General features: G+C 39.5%; 1 long non-coding RNA gene across 3 annotated transcripts in view; it reads left to right on the forward strand.

Annotated features, from left to right (window-relative positions):
• The first annotated feature begins 598 nt into the window (after nucleotides 1-598).
• The window catches only part of LOC104650623 (uncharacterized), a 67605-nt gene continuing 40753 nt past the window's right edge, over nucleotides 599-27450 (forward strand). For all 3 annotated transcript variants that reach the window (XR_012517295.1, XR_012517296.1, XR_744226.3), the window contains exons 1-2: nucleotides 599-680; nucleotides 14540-14598. This is a non-coding gene — a long non-coding RNA (uncharacterized LOC104650623). The remainder of the gene's footprint in view (nucleotides 681-14539; nucleotides 14599-27450) is intronic.

The following is a 27450-nucleotide window of genomic DNA, read 5'->3' on the forward strand; positions in this document are numbered from 1 at the left end:
ATAGCAGATAAAAGAATTGTTAGTCTGTAAATGCCATAAGACATACAGCTTGATGATTTATAGAAAAAAATTCTCTTAGCCTTATAGGATTGAATAGTTCTTAACTTTTATCATTGAGAAGCAGGTTAAATTCCTCTTCCTTTAAGTTCCTATACAAGTACACTTCACCCTAGAAACAAAGTGCAGTGTGTAGGTTATAACCTACAAAGCCCTTCTCTTATCCCTCTGCTTACTCCTGCAGACACTGATTAAAGAAAGGGTTCCCTAACACCTATTTGGTCTGAAATACAGTTGAACTCAAACTGTATCTGGAAATATTCCTTACCTGAGAGTAGGCATTTCCTTGCCTGTGCCTGCCAGCGAAGGCAGGATATTTTCTCGACCCCATTACAGGTCTTGCGACAAGGGTGCCTCATTTGCTCAGCCTGCCCTGGTCAACTCCTCTCGGGAGGGAGCATGCAAGCAAAAGAGTGTGGAACCAGAGTGAGTGAGTGCAGGAACCGGCCAGCAGCCCAGCAGGAGCAAACTCCCTTCACTTGGGTTCACTCGGGCTCCACCCCTAGCGGGAGGGAGCATGGGAGCGAACAAGTGCAGGAACCAGCTGACTTCTTCCGTGCTGGCAGGAGCGAAGTCCGCTGGCAGGAGCAAACTCTGTGCAGGCCCCCTTGACCCCGAGGCCGGTGAGTTCCAGTTCTCTCTTAGCTCTGCCGCCTGCAGATAGCAGTGTGTTATCAGCTCAGTCGGCCTTTTGCTTTGTCACATGTGGTGGCTGCCCTCTGCCAGCAATGGCAAAGGGTCAGTGTGACGGCCTTTTTGAGTACTCATACATGGTGCATCCCAAATTCTTGTTCATTGCTCAAAAAGAATGAGGTCACATGGAAAAATTGAAGGATAGTGAATGTGGAGAATGTTATTGAGTGATGAAAGTGGCTCTCAGGGAGAAGGGAGCTGGGAGGGGGATGGGAAGGGCAAGCTGCCTGTCGGCCTTTCTCTTCCAAAGTCAAGTTGCCTCAACCAGCCACTGCCTCTGAAGTTAAGTTGCCTCACCCAGAAGTCCAGCCACTTCTCCCCTCTGCTGGCTGAGTCCGGGATCCTTAAAGACACAGGAGGGTGGGGGGCGGGGGGCAGGCCAGGCCATAGGTAGTTGCGGAAAAGGCAACATTTGATTGGTAAAAAGACATTATTCAGAAAGAACCAATCAGTAGAGAGAAGTCCACAGGGATGGAAATTCTTACTGTGGGCTATGGTGACAGGCTTTTCAGATCAAAGGTGGGGTGTTGCCAGGGACCTGCCCCTGTCTGCCTAGAGTTTCTCTGCCTCTGTCATAATTACCGGAACTGGGGAAGTAGGCAAAACAAATGGCAAAGATTTTCCAACCCTTCCATGACTTTTTAAATCTGCTGTTTGGATATTCTTAATAAAAAAGTACTGATTTATTTTAATTGTTTTGAGGCTTCCTTATGAGTGAATAATTATATCGTGGATTGTCTTTTGAACCAGGTAAATACTGCCCTGAAATAGTTTATTTTCAAATATCAGGCTTTAAATAGTTTTGTTTTGCTTTTTAAATGAATCTTTCTCTGCTGAGCCATAGAGGTCAGGACAGAATAGCTATTTCAATAGCTTCAGAACTAATGTGTTTTTCTAACGTCTTTAGGGAAGCAGTGTATTTTATTCCTTGCATGTGGTAGGTTATTGTGCACTGTGAAGGCCCGGATTACAATTCCTGATTCTCACAGTGCACGATAATATTTGCACACTGGAATTCATGGTATGTGGGGCACAAAACAGCCAAAGAACTTGGCAGGTACCATCCAACTTGTGAAATACAGAGAAAAATCAATGTAAAAAAATTCTAGCCCACCTGTTGCCTATTTGCTTTCTCCCATCCCCCAACATATGATTGATCCTGATCCTGATTGATTCTTACTCTGTAACATTGGGAAACACCTTCCAGCTCTCAACAGCCTGTGAATCTGTGTACATGACCCTTCTCCTCCTAGGTCTAGGAAAATAACTCTTGACATTCACATCATTTCTTTGAGATTCTGAGTTGACCTTGAAAAGTCCAGAACATGGGCAGTCCTCTCCCAGAGCCACCATGGGCATCTGTTCTTGGCTGGATAATTCCTTGTCAGTCCGACCCTCCAGAGGAAGCCTTTCAATCCATCCCTGAGCTTGAACCATACTCTGGCTTCCCACATCCAGGATCCTGGCCAAAATTATTAAAGGCATCTAGAGCTTTTTTTTACTTGGAACTCAAGTTGCATGTTTTTCTTATAGAAGTTTAATGTTTGGTTTCTTCTCCATTCTCAGAAACAACATCATCCTCTTCTGGTTGAAAAATCCCTAATTTGACTTAAAATAATGTGTACATTAAAAGATAATAATAATGGAAGCCAATGGAACAAAAAATGTGTTTGTGCTATCCAACCTTTTTTCTTAGAAACCTAGCTGGGACTCTGATTTTCTTAGTGAATTCCTAAGCCCAGAGAAGTTAAGCATGTGCACAACAGCACAAAGCCAGGGGCCTAGCCCAGCAAGATAGAGGGAGTGTTTTATGGGACAGTATTTCAGTGAATGACTGGAGCCTTGATGTCTGGCTCCAGGGGTTGCAACTACTCCACTAGATGATGTATCTGAGTGAAAGAAGGAAGGCTGGACCCAGGCCTCTGTGTGATGCTCATTGTGGTGTTATTCAGCGGTTAGGCAGGAGTACCTACCTGTTTACTAAGGATGTGCAGCTTCCTGGGTGACAGAACCTCCTGGGCTTTGCCAAACTACAGCTGCAGAAAGGGCAGTGCTTGGAGAGTTGACAGCAGTTTAAAAAAATTTTAATAGATGCCTATATCTAATACCAAGCATTAAATAAGACAGAAATATCAGCCAATAAGATTTATAAAGTATATTTTTTAGTCGTGATTTTTGAAAGGGTTTTGAAGATAACAAGGACTGCTTGGCTAAAAATCTTAGGGCAAAGCGCATTGCTAGCCAGCTGGTAATGACTGAAGAAAGACCAGAGTATAAGTAGGTGTAGCAAATTAACAGCCGGAGTGAGCCTGTAAAAACTTAAAGGACTGCTATTAAACCTACTCAACTTCAACTTGAACTTACCTTTAATTCTTGACATAACTTTATGAAATACTTATATTTTATCTCTAATTATTCCTTCTTTTCCTTTTTTCCTCTTCTCTCCATGAAGTAATCAGTTCAATTCTTTGACCAAAATTTATATTTTGAAGTATTGTATGTAAATAATGAATTAAAAGAAACCCTTAAAATCCAGACAATGCAGAGACCTACCCTTTAAGGAAATCACTGCATATAATTTTGAAATAAAATGCAGATTCTTCAGGGTAACTGACACCATCATTGAATGATATCTTTATAACAAGTAAATAAAATACCATCTTGTTAAAGAAAATTCGTCCCTGTCAATATAATTTTCCCAATTTAAAGGCTCAAGTTCATATTAGGGTAGAAAATTGGAACAAAAGAAAAACATTTCTGTAATGTTTGGATTCTGACCACCCGGAAGAAAACTAGATTCAAAACAATGATTTCCAGGGAAACAACATGAATTCAAAGTTCTCAGGAAAATCTATTTAATAGTTGTTCTGTGAGAAAGCCATTATTACATCTTTAAATAAAATGGTATTTTTATTGGAAGTCCGTTATAAATAACTTTAAAAAACTGATTTTACCAAAGAGAAAGATAAAAATATTGGTAAGGATTGGGTGCGGTGGCTCATGCTTGTAATCCCAGCACATTGGGAGGTCGAGGTGGGCGGATCACCTGAGGTCAGGAGTTCAAGACCAGCCTGGCCAACACTGCAAAACCCAGTTCCTATTAAAAGTACAGAAAGAATAAACCAGGTGTTGTGGCACATACCTGTAATCCCAGCTACTCGGGAGGCTGAGGCAGAAGAAGTGGTTGAACCCAGCGGTGAACTGAGATTGCACCACTGCACTCGAACCTGGGCAACAGAGTCTCAAAAAAATTTTTTTTTGATAAGATAGTTATAAGAAATAATCACACATCAGATGATGGAATTCTTTTCTTGGTTTTAAGTTCGGCTTCATATTCACTAACCTCTCTGTTCAGCTGCTGTTTTATGCCACTCTATTCCCAACTTGATTGTTTTTTCATTTAGAATGAATTATGCTGTCTGATTTTTTAGCACCAAACAAGACTTTCTATCTATTCCTCTGTAGATAAAGTATTCTAAGTGCAGATCACTAAAAGTTTTTGTGCATATATATATTAGGAGTATGCATTCAGATAATTTTGTTAAAATTGTTTCTATTGATTCAAGAGTTGTGTGGGGAAAGGTGAAGAAAAATCACATAAGCATTTAAATAATTCTCAAGGATTTCAAAAGAGAAATCATGAGGTTCCTTAACTTCTATGATGGAATTCTGTGTGCATGAAAAAAGTCAGGAAAAATACTGGGTAGATGTGGTACCATATCAAAAGTACTACACTAAATAGTGTAAATATGGTTTACACTATTATAAAGTTAAAAAAAATCATGCTTTATGTTCCTTATTTTCTTCAAAGAGACTTTCTCAATATATTATCATCAATATATAAACATTCATATTTCCATTTTATAAGGTTTGATAAGTTGCCTTGTGTCAAACATATTTTTCTGGCTTCCAGATAACTAGTGCAAGGCCAGCATGCCTTTTACATGGCCTCAGCCACAGGTGATCGCAATTCATGAGGTCAGACCTTGGGCCTCAGACTGCACAGTGCCAAGTGGTTATAATAGGTCCTCAACCCAGACTGTGCTCCTCTGTCCCATCTACAGCTTCCTTCAAAATCCTTCCATCACCCTTTCACCTTCTCACAAACTCAGGGATTTTATTGGAAACACATCAAACGAACCATGTAAAGGTAGAATCATCAGTGGTTCTAAAAGTAGGTAAGGAAAACAGCTGGGACTCTTTAATGGCATAAAAAGCCCTGCCTCTCCAGTGCTGGAGCCTCTTCTTCAAGCTAGGTCATGGTGGATGGAGAGCTCACTGCCTATCGGGGTCATGTTGCCTGGAATTAAGATGTAATTACTATCCTGGCAGACTACCCCTTACCAGAGATAAACAGGTAGGTGCAGTTGGCAGTAATTATCCCTTTTTCTGACTCACAAATAACCTGGCACCTTCCCCACCATGGTTAGCAAATCCCAGAAGCCCTAATCATCAAATAATTGTTTGATTGGGACTGGATTAGTCCTCGGAGCTAGAAGTGCCTGATAAGAAAAGGGATATACAGCTCAGAACTAATTATTTTCCTATTGTAGTTGGTGTTTCAGTAGAAAGAAACCCAGGGTTTTATTAGAATGTTAATGAGGAGACTTTTTCACCTGAGTGTTAATCAGACTATCAGGTTCTATTCTCACACTATGTGTTTCTTTTGCCACACAGCTCTTACCTAGAAATTGGTGGGTATTCACTGTATGGTGAGGACAATACAGGTTCTGAAAAGAAAGCCTGAGAGTTAAACCTGCTAGACCAGGAAAACAAGCAATTATCTAAAAAATTCTGACCGCTAATCTTTTGTATCCATAAATAACTCAGAAAAAAATGGGTCTTCTCCTAAATTGTCTTAAAATTGCCTCAATTTCCTTCTTTGCTGTGGAGATTTCCCTTCATTGTGCTTTTTCAGCTGGAAGTCGTTTCAAACAAAAACGAGGCTGGACATTGTTCTGGAGTCAATAGGGTGGGCGTGAGTTTTCTGAAAGATGAGTGTGATTTCATGTGTTTCTCTTCTCACCGATCCTTGCTCTCAAACAGCCCCCGAATGCTGGTACTATGGCATTATCTCAGCTTGGCCCTAGACCAAACTGTTATGAAGAAGAGAGTCTGGTGAGGAAGAGAACAGAATCTGTGATCAGATATATTCAGGCTCCTGTCCTAGCTCTTCTACCTAGCTCTTGTACCAGTTTCCTGTGTGGCCTGTAAATTCGTTCATCCCTAATTCAGTTGCTGGTCTGAGAGGATAAGCTAGATAGGATTATGGTGACAGTCTGATAAAATAGCATAGATGTAAGCAGCCAAGAGTATCTAGGAAATGTGAGCAATTAACACCTGATTTCCCTTATTTGCCATATGGGACGGATGGCCAAACGTCCTTGTTTTCCTCTTGTGTTGGAATAATTATTAACAGTGCTCCAGTGTCCTGGTTAGGATGATAAATTATATGGTTACGCTACACCCAGGTAAAGTTGTGTTTTGATCATGGTCTAACCTACTTTGTGATAACACTCTCTGCCTTTGTCAGAGAACTTTAGTGGGAAGGAATGAAACTCGTCCAGCCAGTTTAAGTAATGAGTAGAATTCACTGGAAAGGTGCAGAAGTGTTCACAAAACAGTCAGGCTTCATGAGAGGCCAGAACTCAGAAACTAAAGTTATGTTTTTATCTCTCCAGAGCTGCACATTCTCCTGGTTACTACCCTCTGCACATCTGGTTTTGTCTTTTAAAGACTACTAGCTTTCACTGCTTTAGCATGCATGTAGCCATCATGATCTCCAGCTTTATACCATTCACAAGTCCATCAGACACTGACTAAAGTCAGTTTATAACTCCAACTCCATACTCCTGAATAGAAGCATGCATCGGTTACACAAGTGCATTCCAAATACACTGCCTTGAGTCTGGTATCCACCTATGGTTAAGTCATCTGTGACTGGAGAGAAGATGAGGTCTCATGTGGTTTGCTCCTCCTGTCATAGATCTCTGAGCATTTTCTCTGAGAAGGGAGCATGAGAAAGTTCTCCAAGGTATGTGGGGTGAATAAACGGATAATGAAGAAAATAATGGCCTTTTAGTAACTCTACCCTCACATACAATATTCCCACTGAAGCACTTCCCCACTCTTGTTCAACAAGTGTGATCTGTATACTCCCAGAATTCAATCAAACATATACTTTTGGGGTCTCATAACTTCAAGTATTTTCTCTGCTGGGTGACATCTAAGCAGTTATCTGTCCTCAAGAGCTCACATTTTGCAGTGAATGTAAATGTTCCCTTACCACTGATAGCCAACATGTGTTTCTTTTACCAGAGGCCTCCTGGGTCAGGATGCTGGAAACTAGCACTTCTCCAACTTTTCCGATGAAGTGGCCCTTACTGTAGAAAGAATTCATATGCTTAGGGTTCTGAGATTGCAGTGCAAAGTAAATGTGAAATTTCTTGCATTTTAGCTTTTTAACTCAGGTCAATTTGCATCTTATAAAACATTTGTATTTGTTTTAATATAACTTCTCTCAAATTTTGGAATGAAGCCACTGTTCTCAAACAATGTACAGTAATTCTCCTGTGATTGAGTATCCCAGGTGCACTGCCACGTACCGACGGGGCTGTGCAGGCCCTGGTCTGAGACACATGGATTTAACCTAATGAAAGGGAAATAACAATAGTGGAAATTTAGGCATCAGAATAAGTCAGTGGGGGATCCATTCTGGATTTGAGGAATTTTTTTTAGCGTCTCAGGTTACCTAACATTTGAACATCTGGATGTAGGGTTAGGTCTAATCTTTTCTTCCACTTTTTAGAGATAGATGTGGATTCTAATTTTAGTTCTACCTGTGTTCTCCCAATCCTCCAATTAACTAGCTGTGAGATATTGAGCTGTTGCTGGACTTCTCTTTACTTCAGTTTTCTTATTTACGTATTAGAGAGTTTACTAAAGGAATCTGTGAGAATTGAGTGAGATACTGTATGGCGTCTAGTACATGTTATTTCTCCTCTTATCTTGCATTCCTTTCTTCCATATGCACATAGATTGCTCTTTTTCCTCCTTTCCCAATAACTTACAATCTTCTTTAGTCATGTAAGTGCACTCTTGTCTCTTCAGTTAAAGTCTCTACTCTGGGACCTCAGGAAAAAAGAGGGACAGGCAGGGCTAAAAATCAGCCTGGATTCCCGCATTTCTGAGAGTTGCTACTTGCTCCCTGTTTCCAAATGTAAATGAAATATTTCTTGCATAGTCATAGACATCCTCCTTTCTTCCCTCTTCTCCTTTCACATACAATACGAAATCCAGATATGAAAAAGATGCCAGAGAAAGCCAGCAGGAACAATTTCAGAATTGAAGGCTTTAAAGGAGAAGTATCTGAAAGGTCCATCCAATCATGGAGAAGCCATAGATGACTTAGAGAAAGCACCGGTGACGTCCTTCCGGAATCGCCTGGCTCAGCCCTCCTTCCTGTGCCTAGCTTCTGCCTTTCCACCCAGCCCATGGTTCAGTTCCTTTCCCCCGTATCTTCATACCTAGGTCTGGCTCTCACAATCCCACTATAGTAATCCAGGCTGGTTTCTGCTTGTATGGAAGAAAAACAAAGACAGAGGTGGGTTTTGCCTTTGTTGTTAAAACTCTCCTGAAAGAGTTTCTCATGGTAAACAATATAACATGGACTCAACTGTGGGATACTAAGGGCTGCAGGCCCTAAAAGAAAGACGCTCTTTGCATAGGCTTACCCAAACATTGTTATCTAGGGGCAGAGCAAGAATGATACAAGACCACTTGCACAAAGAGAACCTTGAAGGAGGCACAGTGCCTCCTTCTGAAAATTGTTTTAAAGACATATCGAAGAAAAAAAACCCAGTAGTTTCTTGAAGACCCTTAGATTCAAGGCAGTGTGATGAGGGCCACTGTATCGGCCCACAGCAACTCACTCATCTCCTCCCTCTGCCCCTACATACTCACATAAGGTGAAATCCTAAGGCAGAGGGGTAGCAGGGAGAATAATGACTTTTAAAACAGCCAATATCACAGCATATGGAGCAAGTGCCTCTGTTAATGGAGAAGCAGGCATTTGTTAATCAGCTTTTGTCACAATAATGCTGCATAATAAGCCACCCCACTGTTCAGTGGCTTACAATAAGAAGCATTTCTTCTCATACTCATGGGTCTGGAGATCAGCTCAGGCTCTGCTGATCTAAGTTCAGGCCAGCTGGGCTTGGCTTCAGGCTGCAGGTTGGGCTGAAGACTGCTCCATATTGTTGGTTCTGAGTCCTAGGTTGAAGAGGCAGTGGCTATAGGGAGCCCCTTGTGGTGGATCACAGGGGCTTAAGAGCTGAGCCAAACAGAGCAAGCATATTTGAAGACTCTACGGGAACAACGTCCACTAATCTTGCATTGGCCAAAGCTAGTGCCATAGCCAAGCCTGAAGTCAATGAGGCTAAGGAATTATAATTTATTCCAAGAAGAAGCATAAGTTGAATGGCTGTTTCCTGAACGATAACCTATTCTGTCACACCAGGTTTAGGCATGTGTGGTTCCCATCACCACCACCAGTTCGTTGAACACTAGAAGCTCAGAGTTGGAGGGAAAGTTAATGATCAGCCAGAACAAATTTCCCCCTACAATACAGAGACATTCTCCACAACATTTTCGAGAGGTGGTGATGGAGCTTCAGTTTTAGCATGTCCACTTGACCTAGAACTTTCACTGTCTTTGAAAAAGAAGTTTATAAAGTTCCCATTTAGAAAAATGTCCCTTAAATAGTACATAAATCTGTTTCCTTCTTTCATTCATGTAGCTTGTTTCTGGATCTGAAGCCACACATAAACATTTGGTCCCTTGTCCAGAGGGTGACCTTAATAAGGCTCTGCCTAAGCAGGCCATGGGCTCTGTCGTAGGTCTCACTACGAATGGGGTCTAGAATTCAGTTCAAATCCCAGCCCCACCACTTACAGCTGTGTGTGTTTACCACGTGTCTCCCTTTCATTCATCCATAAAATGGAGATAATAATATCTGTACTATTAGATAGTGTTAGTCTTCAACAAGGTAACGCCTGGAACACACTGTAGTAAGTACCTGATAAACATTGGCTATTGTATTACAGGGCTGAAAAAAATAAGTATTACCTCAGTCTTCTTCAGACAAATAATCCGTGTTTTTTCTGCTGTTGTATACATGTTTCCTTCTCCTTCTCCTCTAATTTAACATTACTTGTCAGCGTGATTCCATTAGGCACAAGGGACACTATCCACATCCTCCCTCACTTTTAGGCCAGCCAGCTTCTCAGTACGTGCAGCCCAAAAGAGTGTCAGAGCTTCTGCTGCCTGCACAGTATGAACTCATCCAGTCACTCCCCCTCCTCCAACACTGGGAATTACAATTTGACGTGCAATTTTGGCAAGGACACAGAGGCAAACTACATCTTTAAAGGATGTAATATGCAAGTTTAGAGTGGAGAAGGAAGGTCTGGACGGAAGTTAGAAATTTGAGAATCATTGCCAAGCATTAGGTATGGAGAAAATTGATCCAGTGAGAAAGCATACAGTAAAAAGAGCTAAAAATTGGGAAAGAAAAACTCACAATCTGTAAATAAGGCCAAAAGAATGACTACATGTCCTTTCAATGTCATCATGAATAATTGTCAGGCCCACTCATGAATTATTTAATTTTCTAGGAAAATATATCATTGTTTAACTTTGCTTTTTTACTATTAATTAAGGGCTTTGATTCTGTGACATTTCCTTCATTTGTACACCTGTGTTTGGTAGAGATGCAAATGATTTCTAACCTGTAGAAAAGAAAATCCCAAAGGTTAAAGCTAATGAGAACATTAACCAGTTTTGTACCCAAATTGCAATCTTATACTAACTTTCTTTTATTAAAAGGGCTACGTAAACCCCAGTGCCTTATATCTTCTTAGAATCAGCTTTAGCACTTTGCTGGTTCCATCATTAGTTACTGAGTTGAATAAAACCCTTGGCACATATTTATTCTCTATTTATAAACAGAATTCATGTTTTGACTTCTGAGAATTGCTCAGTGAAAGAGTGAGCAGTGAATGAACTATTCAACAGCTTTGAACGTCTTCAGCAGTCCTTGAGACAGCCATTTTCCTGGCTGCAAATCCACTATTACCGTGCCTGCTTTTCTCTTTGCTTGCATTTATCCATTCTTTAAAAAGTGCTACTGGAAAACTATTTAGTACAAGGCATCGTATAAAGTTCAGGGCATAGAGGAGAGAAGTTGGAATGTGATAACAATACCATTGAGATATTAATGGGCTATGGAGGAAAACAGACAAATTGAAAGGAAACCATAATATGAAAAATGCCACCCAGGAAGAATGCTAGGAAGTGTATGAGAAGGGTTGGCACAAGGCTCTGAATGATGACAGGGACTGTGGGAAGTGGAAATGAAAAGAAAGAATGAAAGGAATAAAACAAGGGTGAGACAGAGAAAAAGAAGGTGTCATGAGGGATTTTCTTAATGTTTTTGTGACATTCGAATATCCTTTGTTTTGGTAGTCTCCACTCTGCCAGTTTAGATTCTGTGGGAATGAATCCTCAGCTCAATCCTTAGCTCAGGAGCCTAAGCAGCTCACATTGCTTCCTGCTGTTTTCCCTGAAGGCACAGAAATGGTTCATGGTCACAGAATCTCCCGATTTGTTACCACCTTCCCCATTCTAGAACACAGAGGAATATCACATTCAGCCCAATCCCTGCATCTGTCCCTTCACATTGTTGTGGTCACGTCATCTGCTATGGTCTGAATGTTTGTGTCCCACCAAAATTCTTATGCTGAAATCCTAATCCCCAGTGTGGTGAAGAAGGGCCATGACAAGGTGATTAGGTCATGAGGGTGGAGCCCTCATGAATGGGATTAGTGCCCATATAAAAGAGGCCCCAGAGAGCTGCACTGCCCCTTCAATCATGTGAGGACACAGCTAGAATGCACCATCTATGAATCAGAAAGTGGGCCCTCAATGGACACTAAACCTGTCAACACCTTGCTCTTATACTTCCAGCTTCAGAACTATGAAAAATAAATTAATGTTTTTAACAAGCTACCCAGTTTGTGGCATTCTGTTACAGTAGCCAGAATAGACAAAGACAGCATCTGAATGAGATTTAAGTGTTAAGAACTAAAGTTTATCTTAACTGTTGAAAAAGAAAATTAATAACTATAAAAACAGAAGTAAAAAAATAGTTACATCTGGGTTTCTTGATATGTTCTTCTGAGAAGTTGGCTTTGAAACTCACACATAAAATGGACAAGCCAACCAGCCCAAAGTGGGCTTTCAAGATGATGCTCCTAAGTGAGTCTGTGCTAAATCAGCTGAGGCCGTCCTTTTTTGTACCCTGCTCAGTGCTAAAAGGCTCTTACTTTGTACCAGACATTGTGCTAGCTCCTTTCACCTGCTCATTCTTAATTCTCACAATAGCCCAGTAGGATTGCTCTTTCCATTTTACAAAAGAGCAAAGCAACTTTCATAAAAAGTATGTCGAGTGCCAAAGGTCACGGAACTGGGGTTTTAACCCAGACCTACCAACTTAAAGTGCACAAAAGTTGTACTTTAAAGCAATTAGGCACAAGTGCTATTTCCTGTTCGGGATTTGGGGCTCCATTGGTAGGTTCCTGTGCCTCCACATTCCTCATATGCATTGGGGATTACTGGCCACATTCTCACTGTGCCAAGAGGAGACCCTAAAGCTCTAGGCCTTTTCATATTATTTATTCCCTACCCCCAGTCCAGGACTCTTAGAAGAGTAAAGACTCTTAGAACTTCCTACTAATTCCTCAGAGTATCTTATTTAAAAATCTTCATTACTTATTTAAAATCTTCATTGTAAGAAGGCATCTAACTAGATTGTGCCGTTAATATAACCACATACTTAGTCAGGTACTAGAAATAGAATTCCAATTTATAGGAACCAGATCAGGTATCTTCCCCAAATGACCCTTTCTTTGCCTCCGGAAGGAACCTGGTGTTTTACATCTATACAGTTCATTTTGTTTCAACAAATATTTATCCAATGTTTATTACACGCCAAGCACTGCTCTGTGCTAGAAATCACTAGGGACTCTAACAAGTGAAAGATGTAGTCCCTGCCTCAAGATTTTGTTTCCTAGCATCTACTAGGGAAGGTCAGACATGTGCAAAGTGCCACTAGTTGACGGTCTGAGGACTCTGTGGGCATCTAAACGGGCATAGCCTGTTTGGAGGACAATTTGGCAATATCTACCAACATTTAAAATATGCATCTTCTTTGATTTAGCAATTTTACATTTCTAAATTTATCCACAGAAATGGTCACATACATGAGGATATATTTAAATGTGCATAGCAGGTTTGTTTTTAACAATAGATGTCAGAAAACAAATGCCTGTCTAAATATTACATTGAAAACAACAAATTACATTTTTATGTACTGACATGAAATTTTGTCCAAGTATAATCTTTATAGATAATTCCAAAACAATGTAGAGAATTGTTTCACTTACTTTAAAAAGTAACTTCTATTATGTGTGTGTATATGTGCATGTGTGTGTGTAAATGTCCAAAGAAAGCTCTGGGTGAACACACACAAAATTGTTGACAGGACTTGCTTTTGGAGACAGAAGTAGGAACAGTGTAGGGGTGAAGATGGCCTTTCACTCTTCATTATATATACGTCTATGTAATTTAAATTATTTTTCATTACCTTAAATATTCATTTAAAATAACTGAAAAGTTGCCCCATTAGAAAAGCACAATGTGCTTCAGGGCTTTGGAAAGGTGAGAGCAGGATTCCTGAAAAAATCTCACAACAGGTAAAGACATACATTTAGGTTAGGCGACAAAGAATGGGGAGAAGGAGTTTAAATGAGAAAGGATTCCAGGTGAGGAAATGGAGTGAGCAGGAGGCATGCCGTGCATTCTGCCAGGAGCGTTTTGGTGGCAGCTAGCAGAGGGCTTGGGTGCTCAGGTTGTCCTGAATGACCTGACCAATTGTTGAAGCAATATCATCTCTGAGAAACTTGCTGTGATTCTCCTTTTTGATCTGATCTTTTATGTGTTTACCCATTGTTTGGATTACTGTAGGTGCCAGATAAGTTTGTGATAGAACAATAGCAAACATGGAGTTCTGCTTAAAACAAGAAAATCAACCTTAAAACAATTTTTTTAAATGCCAGTGACTTTAGTGGTAGCTGAATTCATGCCCAATTTCCTCAAGAAGTCCAGGTATAAAACAGAAAAGTTTTGTCTTTTGATAACTTACAAAGACCAAGGGAATTGAGTTATCTGCTAAATCTTCAATGCATAGTATTTTGTGCATATCTCATCATAGCACTTACTAAACTTAGTAAACTCCACTCTAATTGTCTCCCCAGCAAGAACGATGACTCTCCTCCCCTCCCCTCTCCTTTCCTTCCCTTCCCTCCCCTTCCCCTCTCTTTTTTTCTTTCTTTTTTAAATCTACTGGGTTTAGTAAACAAAATAGATGATCCAAGAAATGTTGCATAAACAAATATGCCAATAAATTAAGCAATCAAGGTCGAGATGATAAATAAACAAATAATTAAAACATTGATATGGTTTGGCTATGTCCCACCCAAATCTCATTTTGAATTGTATCTCCCAGAATTCCCGCATGTTGTGGGAGGGACACAGGAGGAGCTAATTGAATCATGGCAGCTGATCTCTCCCGTGCTTGTCTCATGATAGTGGATAAGTCTCATGAGATCTGATAGGTTTACAAGGGGTTTCCCCTTTTGCTTCTTCCTCATATTTCTCTTGCCACCACCAGGTAAGAAGTGCCTTTCACCTTCCTCTGTGATTCTGAGGCCTCCTCAGCCATGTGAAACTGTAAGTCCAATTAAATCTCTTTTGTTCCTACTTTTGGGTATGTATTTATCAGCTGCGTGAAAATGAAGTAATACAAACATAAATAAGTGAAACAGGGCATGGCACTCAACTGTTCACAGCTGGGAATGCCAGACTAAGGTGCTTGGGCCTATTCTGAGGGCAGTGGGAAGTCAGTAGATACTAATATTGTGTAGGTAGCAACATTACTACAACTGGCCTGGAGGATAGAAAGAAAGACCAGTTAAAGAGTTCTTCGTATAGTCAAGAGATGGAGTAAACATGAAATTACTCAAGTCAGGTCAGAATTGATTCAGTTGGCAGAAAAAAGCATCAGGGTGAAAACAAATGGGGGTATGCGACATGTTTTGATCAACATCCAGAGAGGGGAGTCAGTCAACTGTTTTCTTTAGGAAAGGGTGGGAGAGAAAAGGAGGAGAGTGCCATCAAAAGGTACCAAGGGAGAATAAACAATAATGGTGCGCTCAATGACAAAGATCGCCCAGTTCTGTATTTTCCAGGGCAGCTCCTTTCTTTCAGCCCTGCACAAACTATTGCTGCTCTATATGACTGCCTGCTCACATTTGCTACTTCTCAAGGATACTGGTTTAAGAAAACTATGAAATAACGAAAGAATCTTGCTCATTTATTTTAAAATATTATAAGAAAACAAAACTTAGGGGGAGCCTTTGTTATTTTAACAATGTTGTCGATGGAAAGAGAAGTGGAAAATTAGAAACATAAATGCAAGCCTGAGCTACTGAAGCACAGAAAGTTCCTGAGGTCTCTTGAACCAAATAAGCCCCTTCCTGCTGTTGCTGCTGTGTTCACTACTTATTTCAGAAAGGAAGTAAATAAAATTGGTGCCAAGTGAAATATTTACTATTTTGACTAACAGGGACATGAATAATTGGAAGCTCTTTATACTAATACATTCTAGGGACGACTTCCTGCTGTCAGATTCCAGTGGCAGCATTTGACAAAGTCATGCATGGAGCTCTTGTGGCATACTATAGGGTCACCCAAACAGAAATCCTGGAATACCCAAGGCAATAAAGGGAAGGAAGAGTTACTCAGTGGGCCTGCTTCAGTCAAAGACCTTTGACAGGACAACAAAAAACATTCCCTTTAAAACATGGAAATAAACTTTAAAAACAAAAATAAAAAAATTTTTTTAATGCAAGTGACTTTAGGGTTAACTGAATTCTTACTCATTTTTTTCTCAAAGAATCCACATATTAAAACAGGAAAACATTTTCTTTTCATCACCTAAAAAGACACATTGTTCATGTTCTACTTAGCTCCAAGTGGAAAATGGGATAGTATAATTATCAAGTAATGGGATAGACTTTTCAGGCAAGCATTAGAATCTAAGCAGCCAGAAATTAATAGGGTAGCCAGATGAGGGCTCCTATTTTGGGCCACTCATTTCACTTCCTCCTTGCCTAATTCCAGGAATGGGCCATCGCTCAGACGGGGATGGGAGGTTCTCTGTAGGAAATGACTCAAGAGTCAACTTACCAGACATGCCAGAAAAGCAGCCCTGTAGCTTTACAATCCCACTCTATGTTTTCTTTGGTTGATACTCTATTTAAATTTTTTGTGAAGGTCAATATGGTTTCCTTGGGAAAGCTCTCGTACTGTTTGTGTAGGGCAAAGGGGCAGCAGAAGAAAGGAAAGCAGCATTTAGTTATTGATTCAACAAAATACGTGCTAGATACAATGCTAAACATTGGGACAAAATGGCAAGCAAACGACATGTTCTAAAGGACCCAGCTGAGGTCCCTTATATATGATTGCTCTGTAGTGTAGTAAATTCAGAGGAGGAACAGCAATGAGTCAATCAGCCAGTCAGCCTCTAGGAAGCAGACCCTCTGCTTCTCTATCTGTGCAGTTAACACGGCAGGCCCGAGACTGCTCTCCTTAGAAAGCCTACTTTGCAAGGTTGGTGCTTGGCTGGCATCTGGGAACTTATGTTTTGAGAGTGTTTCCATTACTTCCTAAATGATAAGAGTGTTTTAATGAGGTTCAATTGTTTGTACAAACAATGTCATTTATGCAGAACACCTACTTTCTTTCTGGGAGTCTGAATTTTTGCTATGTGCAAGGCAGAGGGTGCCTAAAATGACCAGTGTCCAATACAAACATTGGGAATTAAGTCTCTAATGAGCTTCTCTGATAGACAACATTTCCCATGTGTTGTTATGTCTTCTTACTGGAAGAATTCAGCATGTCCTGTGCATCTGCACTGGGAAAGGACTCTTGGAAGCTCATGCCTGGCTTCCTCCAGATTTCACTCATATGCCTTTTCCTTTTGCTGATGCTGCTTTACATCTTTTCTTGGTAGTAAGTTATAGCCATGAATACAAATGTACGCTGAGTCCTTTGAATTCTTCCAGCCAATCACCAAACCTGGAGATGGTCTTTGGGGATCCGCTACTCCATCTTTACTGTACCCTATACTTATGGTAAAGTCTCTCAGATAAGTGCTATTTTCAGAAGCTCATTCAATGGGACTTTCTGAAGGCAATGAGTATCAGGGTGAATTTCAAAACAGAAAAGAAAATGAAGTTTATTCAGATCTCACTAACTCTTTTGGAGTTTAGCATATAAGGCTTTCATTGCTTTTGTGTTGTATTTAGTATTATTTGTTATTACTGTAGTTAAAGTTTGTGTGTGTTTTTTGTAGTGTCATCTCCTATGTTTCTTATATTCAGAGGGTGACAACTAAAGTTCATGGATCTCAATAATTATTATCAACATTGTATTTGTCCAAGTGTTGAGTTCTCCAATATCCAGCTGGCGCCCTATTCAGTGACACATCAGTTTGCTGAATTTATCACTAGAGCTCCTTTCAGAGTTATTTTCCCTCATTTCAAATGAAATTTCATTTGTGAATCTCTGCATGTTTATTTTTAACAATAGAGATAACTACAATGCAATTATGTGCTTCTAGAAATTAAGTATACGTGAGTGTGTACTTGTGTGCACATATACCTACAGGTACATGAGTATATGAAGAGAAGGGAACTCTTCATGTTGTTTTAGTTGGGTATTTTTTGCTTTATTCCTTTTATTTAACTTTCAGACATATCTTTCTTTTCTACATTTTATTGGTTCTACTATGCCTTCAGATGCGCATATGAGTCCTTTCAAGAGGCCCTGAAAGTTTTTGGGCAGGAGGCAGGAAAATAGGGGTCATTATTTGTATTACCTTCAGAGCACTAAGCACTTTTGATGACTTTTTTTTGGCAATACACGTGGCAGATACTGGTGGTTAGTATACCCTACAGTCAAACACTTTCTTCTTCCTCCTTTGCTAATAGAATTTGGTTTGGTGAATGGCAATGTACTAAGCTCTAGGAGAGTAATCATGATTGGTCCAAGGTGCTTCCCTTCTTTACTGATTATTCAGGGATGATCATGTGACCCAGTTTTGGTGACTATATCATAAGGGAAGTCTGCTGGAGGCTTCTAGAAAAGACTTTCCTTTCCTTGAAGAAAGATGCATAAGAAGAGAAAGCTCTTTTACTTCTCTCCTTTTCTGTTTTAAACACAGTTAGGCAGGGACTTGATTTATAGAGGTGAAGCAACTAGCTTGTGACCATGATGTCACAAATCTGAGAATGAGAGCTAGCAACGAATAAGAGCAGGATGAGAAAGTGGAAAGAGCCTGGCCTTTAATGACTTTGTTGAACCATCACATTCATCATGGGGCTACCCTCTTGGCCATTTTTTTCACTTTCATAAATGTCCGCATAATTTAACCATGTAGATGAGGTTCTCTTTTTTTTTTTTGTCTCTGAATATATCTTAATACAATCATAAGTGCGTTTTGACCCAAAATAATATAACATTGATTCAAAATAATATAACATTGATAGGATCTTGTGGATCTCTGTCTAGATCTGCTCTTTATGTCCTAGGCAGCCATGCCTCAGCTGCTGGGAATATGAGCTGTTGATGGCTCAAGCTGTTATATGGAATTGCTTCTCCCAAGGATACAGCCCCAAGCAGAGGGTGGCTGATGTGGAGAGACAAAACCCTGACCCTCCCCCCTCAATTTGAGACGACTCTGAAGGACTGTCTATAGGAGAATGGCTGTGCCATGGCATCCTGATGACTTTTTCTGTATCCATATAGTAAAGTCTTGAACCATAGCTTATCTGAGTCTTGGAGGATGCCTTGTGATCCTCTCAGAACAAGAGAGGATGGGAGGCTTGTAAGGCACTGCTATGAGGCCATCTGCTACTTGCCTCCCTACCTCCCTTGGGAGGCTGTTTTGAGTTGGTTGCTTATTGCCTGATGAAATGTAGGGCTTTCTACCCTATTCCCCCCAGAGTATGGCTACAGGTGATAAAGCCACTTGGCTACAATCTACAATTGGTTTCTCAGCAACTGAGTATCCCATAACCCATGTGTCAGTCATCTAGCCCCTTTCATTTCAGTGCCATCCTTTGTGATGTGTGGGACAAGGGCCATGGGAACTGGCACCTTTGGCTTATTCTTCTTTTTGCTGTCTATGTAGGTAATAAAGTGTCTAAATCCAAGTGGCTCATTGAATTTTAACCAGTGGCATCATCAGCTTTTGACCTTTGGCCCTGTGTTATATGTTTGAAGTTGACACCCATCATAGTTCCCAAGGTTTCTGCAAGATTGGCTGAGGCCTCAGGGAAAACTACATTGCAGGCCAGCTTTTCTCTCTGCCTAATGTACCTTCCTCACTTCCCTACACGTATTTCTCCCAAGAGTGTTTCCCAATGAGCCTGCACCACAACTCTTTTAGTGTCTGTTTCCAAACCTAAGGTAATTGGTCCTAGCAGTGGCCCTAGAAAGTAGACTGTAAAATATGAATTTAGAGATGGATATTCACCCACTAGCAGTCAAGCAGGACCTCATCACTTGTGGTAGACAGACCTCTGACATGCTGTAAAGGTGGAGTCATTAAAACTTTCACCAGTGGTAAACTGGGATGGGTGCTCACAGAAAACGTGTACTGGATGAAGCAACATTGCTGGTGCTTGAGAGATGAAGAGATTGTAACTAAAAGACTGTGGCATTGGGTGGCTGTTGCTAACTGCTATTGATTTGTTAAGGAGAGTTCATGACAGGATCAGTGTGATTAATCATCAATTCAAGGCAAATTGTGAAAGCCAGGGGCCTTCCTTAATAAACCCTAATAAACATAAATCTTCTATATCTAGAGGGCACATCTAGAGGAAGACCAAACCCAGGAATTAATTAGATTAGCAAATTCAGAGGAAGCTGAAACCTTAACCTCAGCAAATCTCCCATGCCAAAGCCAAGACCCTAATAGGACAGGACTGGCACCTGAGATCTGGGGCTATCTGGGTAAATAAATGCATTTGAGATCTCACAATGCCAGACTACCCTGCACCCACTGGGCTTACAGAAGTGGTTCCTTTTTGGAAGGTAGTGACACTTCTTCTTGTGCCTTGGGAAATAAACCTTACAAAGTTTTAGGAGCCTGTCAGGGAAGTTTTAGGAGTATAGCGATCTGGGCCATGGCAGAATATCTCCTCCAAAGTAAAGAAAAAGTTGGCCGGGTGCCATGGCTCAAGCCTGTAATCCCAGCACTTTGGGAGTCCAAGGCGGGTGGATCACAAGGTCAAGAGATCGAGACCATCCTGGTCAACATGGTGAAAACCCATCTCTACTAAAAATACAAAAAATCAGCTGGGCATGGTGGCGCATGCCTGTAGTCCCAGCTACTCAGGAGGCTGAGGCAGGAGAATTGCCTGAACCCAGGAGGTGGAGGTCACGGTGAGCCGAGATCACGCCATTGCACTCCAGCCTAGGTAACAAGAGCGAAACTCTGTCTCAAAAAAAAAAAGAAAAAGTTATTGCATCTTGTCCTTCCTATGACCGAGAAAGGTGCACAGCTCTTGGCAGGCTTCATCAGTTCTGGGAGCAACATATTTAGAACTTAGGAATACTGTCTTGACCCTATTACCAAGTGACATGAAAGGCTACTGGCTCCAAATGGGGCCCAAAGCAAGCCAACTCAAGACACAGCCCTGCTGCTTTGGCCACGGAGTTTGGCAGACCTTTAGGTACCACAAGTATCTGCAGTGGGAAAAGATGCCAGATGAAGTTTACAGTATTCCCTGTTCATAGGTTGGGCAGGCTCAGCAGCAATTAACTATAGGATTAAAGTGGTAGATCTATAACTGGCCACTAGCAGGGCCACAGGACATTAGTAAGCTGCACTAATGGGGACTATGAGCCCAGGACCACCACAGTGGTTCTGACACCTCTGCAGCAGCCCACACCTATGCCTGCAAGAGGGATCGTGAAAAATGCTTATAACTGAGTGTGTTATGTGCTGAGTTGTGCTCCAGCCCTCCATTCATATGTTGAAATCCTAACCCTTAGTACCTCAGAATGTGACTGTACTAGAGGTGAAATCATAGGGAATCAAATTTGTCCTCTTGTGCTGAGTCAGTTCTTGGGTGGGGGCCACAGGACTGGGTGGCAGGTCCTGGTGAAGCCATCAGTTGTCAGAAATGCAAAAACCTGAAAAGACATCTCAAAGACCAGTCTTAGGCTCTGCAGTAGTAATGTTATCTCCACGAGTAATTGGGAAAGTGGTAAATCTTATGACCTCCAGAATAATGGCTGGTAATTATTTAGAATTCAACTCCCTCTCATCCTCCTAACTTGGTGGCCTTTCATTGGTTTTACAAGGATAGCTTAGTTTGGGGAAAGGGTTATTATTATTTAAACTATAAACTACGTTTCTCCCAAAGTTAGCTTGGCCCATGCCTAGGAATAAGCAGACAGCCAACCTGTAAGGCTAGAGGCAAGATGAAGCTAGCCATGTCATAATTTTGCAAAGGCTGTTTCACAGTAAGCATTTGTTCATGAGGACAAAGTGACATTTTAATATTGAAAAATCAGTCCAATCAATGGACAGATTCACCCTTGAATTGGTAGATAGGACCTAGTGGCCTAAGGTAAAGAAAAATTTTCATAACCAAACTCATTTAATAAGAGTAAGTGTGTTAATTAAACATTTTCATCATATTTATAATCCACTGAAAATTTTCAGGTTTCCAATTCATTTTGTGTTGAGTAAGCAAAATCATTTTAACTTTAATATTTAATCAATGCTATTTTAACTTTATTTTCTTTTGAGTTAAGTAGATTCTATCCATGCAGCAGCGTATGGCTAATTTTCATAAATGGGCCACAATAGAATCAACTCTCAATCAAGCTCAGTTCAGATTACAGACCAAAAAAAAAAAAAAATACTTAGAAAATAAGCATTAAAATATGCTTAAGATATTAGGATTTCCCAGAAGTTCAGTGATTTTCACTGTGACTTTATACAATTTAAGCTTCAAATTATATTATAATACCTTGTTTCATTTTGTTTTTGATTTCTGTTTGTTTTGTTTTTAGGTTATGCGAAGCAGAACACGTACGGTTTAGATACATTCGGCACCAAGAACCCACACTTCTAGTGCCCTATGTATATTCTATTCACGTGAAGAATTTTGAGTATTTTAAATTTTTATTTTAATACATATGTAATGAGGAAAATAATTTATATTCATTTAATGCAAAACAAAATATCATGTACTACAGTGTTAAGTACTGTGGTCACTTCCAAAACCAAGCAAAAGCAAATTTACTCAGCATAAACTTAGTTATACAACATAAATGTCAGTTCAGTTCTGTACATTGGTGAGACCTGAGGAATAATATAAATTAGAAAGTTTTTAAGCTGGCATGTTTATGACATTCTCCATTGTGGAATGGGTAGAGAGAAAGAAAAGTAAGCTGAAAATGCTAAATATTTTGATTGATGTTTATTGTTCACATATATTTTATGTCTCAAAGTATTTTAAATTTTATTAAACCAGCTGTAAGAGTGGAAGATAAATGCTTTGTGCTTTACAGGGAGGGTTTTCTGATATAGACACCCACAAATAACTGATGGTAGTTGAGCATACTCAAGATCAGTTTTTACAGCATCTGTCAGGAGTTTCAGATTCATATCTTCAATAGCTTCCTCGTATTCTGATTTGAATTGGGTTTGACTAGAGGTCAGGAAGTAGGAAAGATATCTTACAGAAAGGTCTCTCTTTACAACCATAAATACTATCCGAGGGAAACTGGGACAAAATTGTATTTCTCTCCTATTGCTACAATTTAAATTTTTATTCCCCGACCCTTTCCCCTCTCCCAAAACACACACACTTGAATCATTGACTCCAGTATGCAGGAGCCATGTCAGCCTCCAGGCCACCCTTGACCTCTGACCCTAATGTTCTCACTCTTTCTCACTCTTTTCCTCCATGCTCCACTGCATTCAAGGAAACCACCTCCACAGAGTTTTTGCCAAGTCCTTTTTATTTATTTTTTCTTTTCATGGTTGGTATTCCCTCTATGAATTGTCTCTTAAAACGGAGCTCACCTCCAATGTGAAGTTGACTGAAGCACAGAGAACAGCCCTCATACTTGGTCAGTGTGGAGCATCAAAGTAAACACCATCTAACAAGGGAAAGGCTCAAGGTCCAGTCTCAGCTGTCTCTCTTTTAGTTATGTGACTGTAGGCAAGTCACTCAACCTCTAGGGAACTTAGTCAGACAACAATAATTTTACAAAAACATTTACAATTTACAACTTTTATAATTTTATGATTATTGTAATAAACACAATAATTTTATAATCACTGCTAGTATTTGTTAATGCATAACAAATTTTTGACACTTTCCTCAAAAATTCTAATTTTTCTTGGCTGTGACATTTCCCCCAGTGGATTTTGTGTTTGAGTTGCAAGAACTGTGACTCATTTTCTTTGAATGATTAATACTGCCTGTCTGGCAATTGCTTTATATTCCAATAATATTTGATGAATGAGAAAATGAACAAATTAGATAAATGTAAATAACGTATGTGAAAACAATGTTCCAACATTCAACATGCTATACAAATGTGAGGTGCTATTTTTCAGTCATTCACTAAACTAACGGTTTTGGAGTGCTTGCCCTGTGCCAGGCACTGTCCTCGGCAGAGACAGGAGAAGTCTCTTGTCCACAGCAGCAATTCTTAACATGACAGAGTTTATGACTGAGTACTCCCAGAAGAGCGACTGTAACTGGATAGTGAAACATGACTGGAAAGTAAAACATCTGAATAGTAAGAAAGAATACCACTTTGACTTCATGAGAGCTCTGATGATTAGTAATGCAAACAACATTCTAAGTCTAACATTTAATTAATAAAATCATTTTACCCAAATGTGTCACTCTCCTTTTCCTGTCTTTTTTTTTTTTTTTCTAACTTTGGAGTGGATAAGTCCACATTTTAACATTTTATTTCCCTTTAAGGAATCAGATCAAAATGCATACCAAATATGTATTGAGCCCTTAATTTGTGAATTTCATCACTTTTTTAAAATAAGAAAAGAATTTAGCTGGCCGGGCACAGTGGCTCCCGCCTGTAATCCCAGCACTTTGGGAGGCTGAGGCAGGTGGATCACAAGGTCAAGAGATCGAGACCATCCTGGTCAACATGGTGAAACCCTGTCTCTACTAAAAATACAAAAAATTAGCTGAGCATGGTGGTGCGTGCCTGTAATCCCAGCTACTCAGGAGGCTGAGGCAGGAGAATAGCCTGAACCCAGGAGATGGAGGTTGCAGTGAGCAGAGACCGCGCCATTGCACTCCAGCCTGGGTAACAAGAGCAAAACTCCGTCTCAAAAAAAAAAAAAAGAATTTAGCTTATTAAAACTTCTTCAATGACAGTGGGCAAATAGTTCTTTCTATGAAATATATAGACACTAAAAAATACTGAAAAGGGCTAGTTACACAATTTAACTCCCCAAAATGTATTAAAATTGCACTAAACACTGGGCCTGTTTCTGAAGGCCGTACCAAACTGATTTGCATATCACTGCTGCCTTCAAAGAGCTTAACTTTAGTAAAAGAGGTAAGACATGCATTCAAATATTCAGACATAATTGTGGAAAACATATATCATAAGGAAGGAGTTAATTTATGCACTGTCAAATATGCAGAGAGAAATTGCCATTATTGTAAATGGATCATAATGACAGCCTGGCAAGGTGTTAAAATTGCCTATGTAGCCTTGAAATAATTAACAAAGTGTCTCCAGTGAAAAATCAGTCATTTCCTAGTTATTACCCAAGCCTTTACCACTTTGATTGCATGCATAATCTCAGAGGCTTTTGTGTAGTAACAGTAATTCATCTTGTACTTTACGTAGTCTTTTCAGGAACAGTTGTTTGTATCTCTAAATACAGTCCACACAGACTCAGCTTTTCAATGCAATATTAATGTGGCATGTGCATAGAAATGTTCTAATTTACCTGCTTTTGCTGCTCTTATTCCAGTATTTTAAAAGCAGTTTGCAGCCGAGACATTTGTTCCTCTCATCGTGTGAGATGGGCTTATAGCTCACATACAGTGGAGACACAACAGCTAAACAGTTACTATTTTAGCCTGGAGGATCATAGATCTGCCCCCTGGGATTTATGCGGTAGTTTCAAAGCCCAAGCTAAGTGAAATGTGTATTGTTCAGACTTGCTTTACTATTCTTTCAAATGAAAGTTTAATCAACTTGACATTTACAGTAAGGAGTGTCTTGGTGACAGCATTTATGCAGCATACAGCAATCTCTATCCGAAAGTAAATATGAAAATATGGAATGAAAAAGGGAGGTTTGAATGTCTAATTAAGACTCCAAGTCTAAAAACAGTCTTTCAAGAGCTGAGATACAGCTGAAGCCATATCATGATTTAGAGGCCATTCTTTTTTCTCCATAGTGTTTTCAGGTTTTATGAGGCGGGGAAAAAGGATAAAGAAGTCCAGTAAGTTTGGGAAACACCTCTGTCAAACATAGAAAAAATTATTAAGAACTTCTGAGAACATTTAATAGACTAATATATAATTTAAATTTTCTTAAAAGATATATTATGCACTTTCCAGAACTTTTATGATCACAGAAACTTTTTTTTTCCAGGCAACAACTTTTGAGACAAATGTTCCATGGAGGGTATTTTAGTGCCAAAGAATTTTGCCTCTTCCCTGGGGATTGTTCTACCTTACCATTTGCACAATGAAGACTATCTTACTTTATTTCTCTTCTCTCTTTTTCTCATCAGAGCTTCTTGAAGTTTCTTTAACACTTTATTTTAAAAAGCTTTTATTTCAGCAGTTAATACGTAAAATTCAGGTAAATTCCTGTTTTATAGAAATTTGATATACTAACATAGCTCCGCTAAATAGGTTTACATGATTTTAGTTAGACTTTGGTTATGAGACCTGATTTATCATGCAATATATTGTTTATAGTTCATGAAAGTGCAATTATTTGAGCTAATGATTTCAGTTACCTGAGATACCTAGAGTAAACAAACTCATAGAGACGGAAAGTAGAATGGTAGTTTTCAGGGGCTGTCAGTGGAGCATGAGGAATGGGGAGGGGTGGTTTAATGATTATAGAGTTTTGGTTTTGCAAGATGAGAAATTTCTGGAGATGATTAGTTGCTCAACAATGTAACTATGCTTAACACTAACTAACGAGCCATATACTTAAAAATGGTTGAGATAGTAAATTTTATGTTATGTGTATACTATCACAGTTTAAAAATTATGTGATTTTCAACATAGTACTTTATTAAACCTCATTAAATGTAAAGACAAAATGGAATCATTTGAATATTTAAAATTATTTATCTCTTCATGAAAAAAGAAAACTGGACTAGTAGAGAAAAACATCTCTACCAGAGATTTTTGATTAGAACAGAAATCTAAAACTTTTGAAACAGTCTCCTCAATTAAGACAGCAACCAACAATGCAAATATTTGATATTCTGGTAAAAATTCAAAATTTTATGGATCTTAAAATAAAAAATACTTTAAAATTTCAAGTTGTTTCCTCAAATATCCATAGAGATTACCATTAATCATTTTGAATCTATATTAATTATACATTTCTAAGTTAACTCCTGTTACTATGAGTTTAGATATTTATCCCTAAATTTCAACTTTTGGTGTTTCAAATTGCTATTACCATCACTAATATGATTTCCTGTCTAACTAATTTCTGGCTAGATTTCTGGTAACGTTTGCCATCATTTAGGAAAATGATGTACCCTGCAACAAGGAAAGTATGTTTCTATCTCTAGCTCTGTTCTAGAGAACCACTTGGCTTCTTTGTTCCTATAGGTTGTATTTAGTAACATTATAATTCCCTCAAGAATTTAAGGGCATGTGGGAAGTAAATACAAACCCCACACAGTACTTAATCACATGCAGCCGTATTAGAAAAACACAATATGTACAACAGCACAAACCCCTTTCATACCAAGAGCATTTGCTGCCTGCTCCCCTTTTATGCAGCACCAGCTAGGTGCTCCCAGGAAATAGATTTGGGGGTTTCAGTTAATGAATGACAACAGAAACATTAATATTCCTGCCATACAACCAAATCTATGGTGTATGAAATCAAACTGTATTCATTGTGTACAAATAGAGTGGTAAATGCACATAGTGAGGTGATAATTGAAGAGGGAGTTGTAAGAACTCTAGGTGAAGAGAATTGCAGATATATTCCATTTGTCTTTCTTCAAGTCCCAGAATAGAGTTTTAGGAACTCTTTGTATTATAAAGGAGGGAAGCCTGTGAAACTGTTATAGGGTCAACATTTCAGGAGCAAGATGAGACTTGGAGGCAGGGTTGGTAAAGAAAATGAGACTAGAAAAACAGAAAGGCATAATTTAAGAGAACTGAAATTATCCCTGGAGAGAAAAATGTCATCTTTTCATGATCAGAATGAAAATGTCTCTCTTGAGCCCCAAGG

This window comes from Saimiri boliviensis, chromosome 4 (genome assembly GCF_048565385.1).
Source record: "Saimiri boliviensis isolate mSaiBol1 chromosome 4, mSaiBol1.pri, whole genome shotgun sequence".
Lineage (NCBI taxonomy): Eukaryota > Metazoa > Chordata > Mammalia > Primates > Cebidae > Saimiri > Saimiri boliviensis.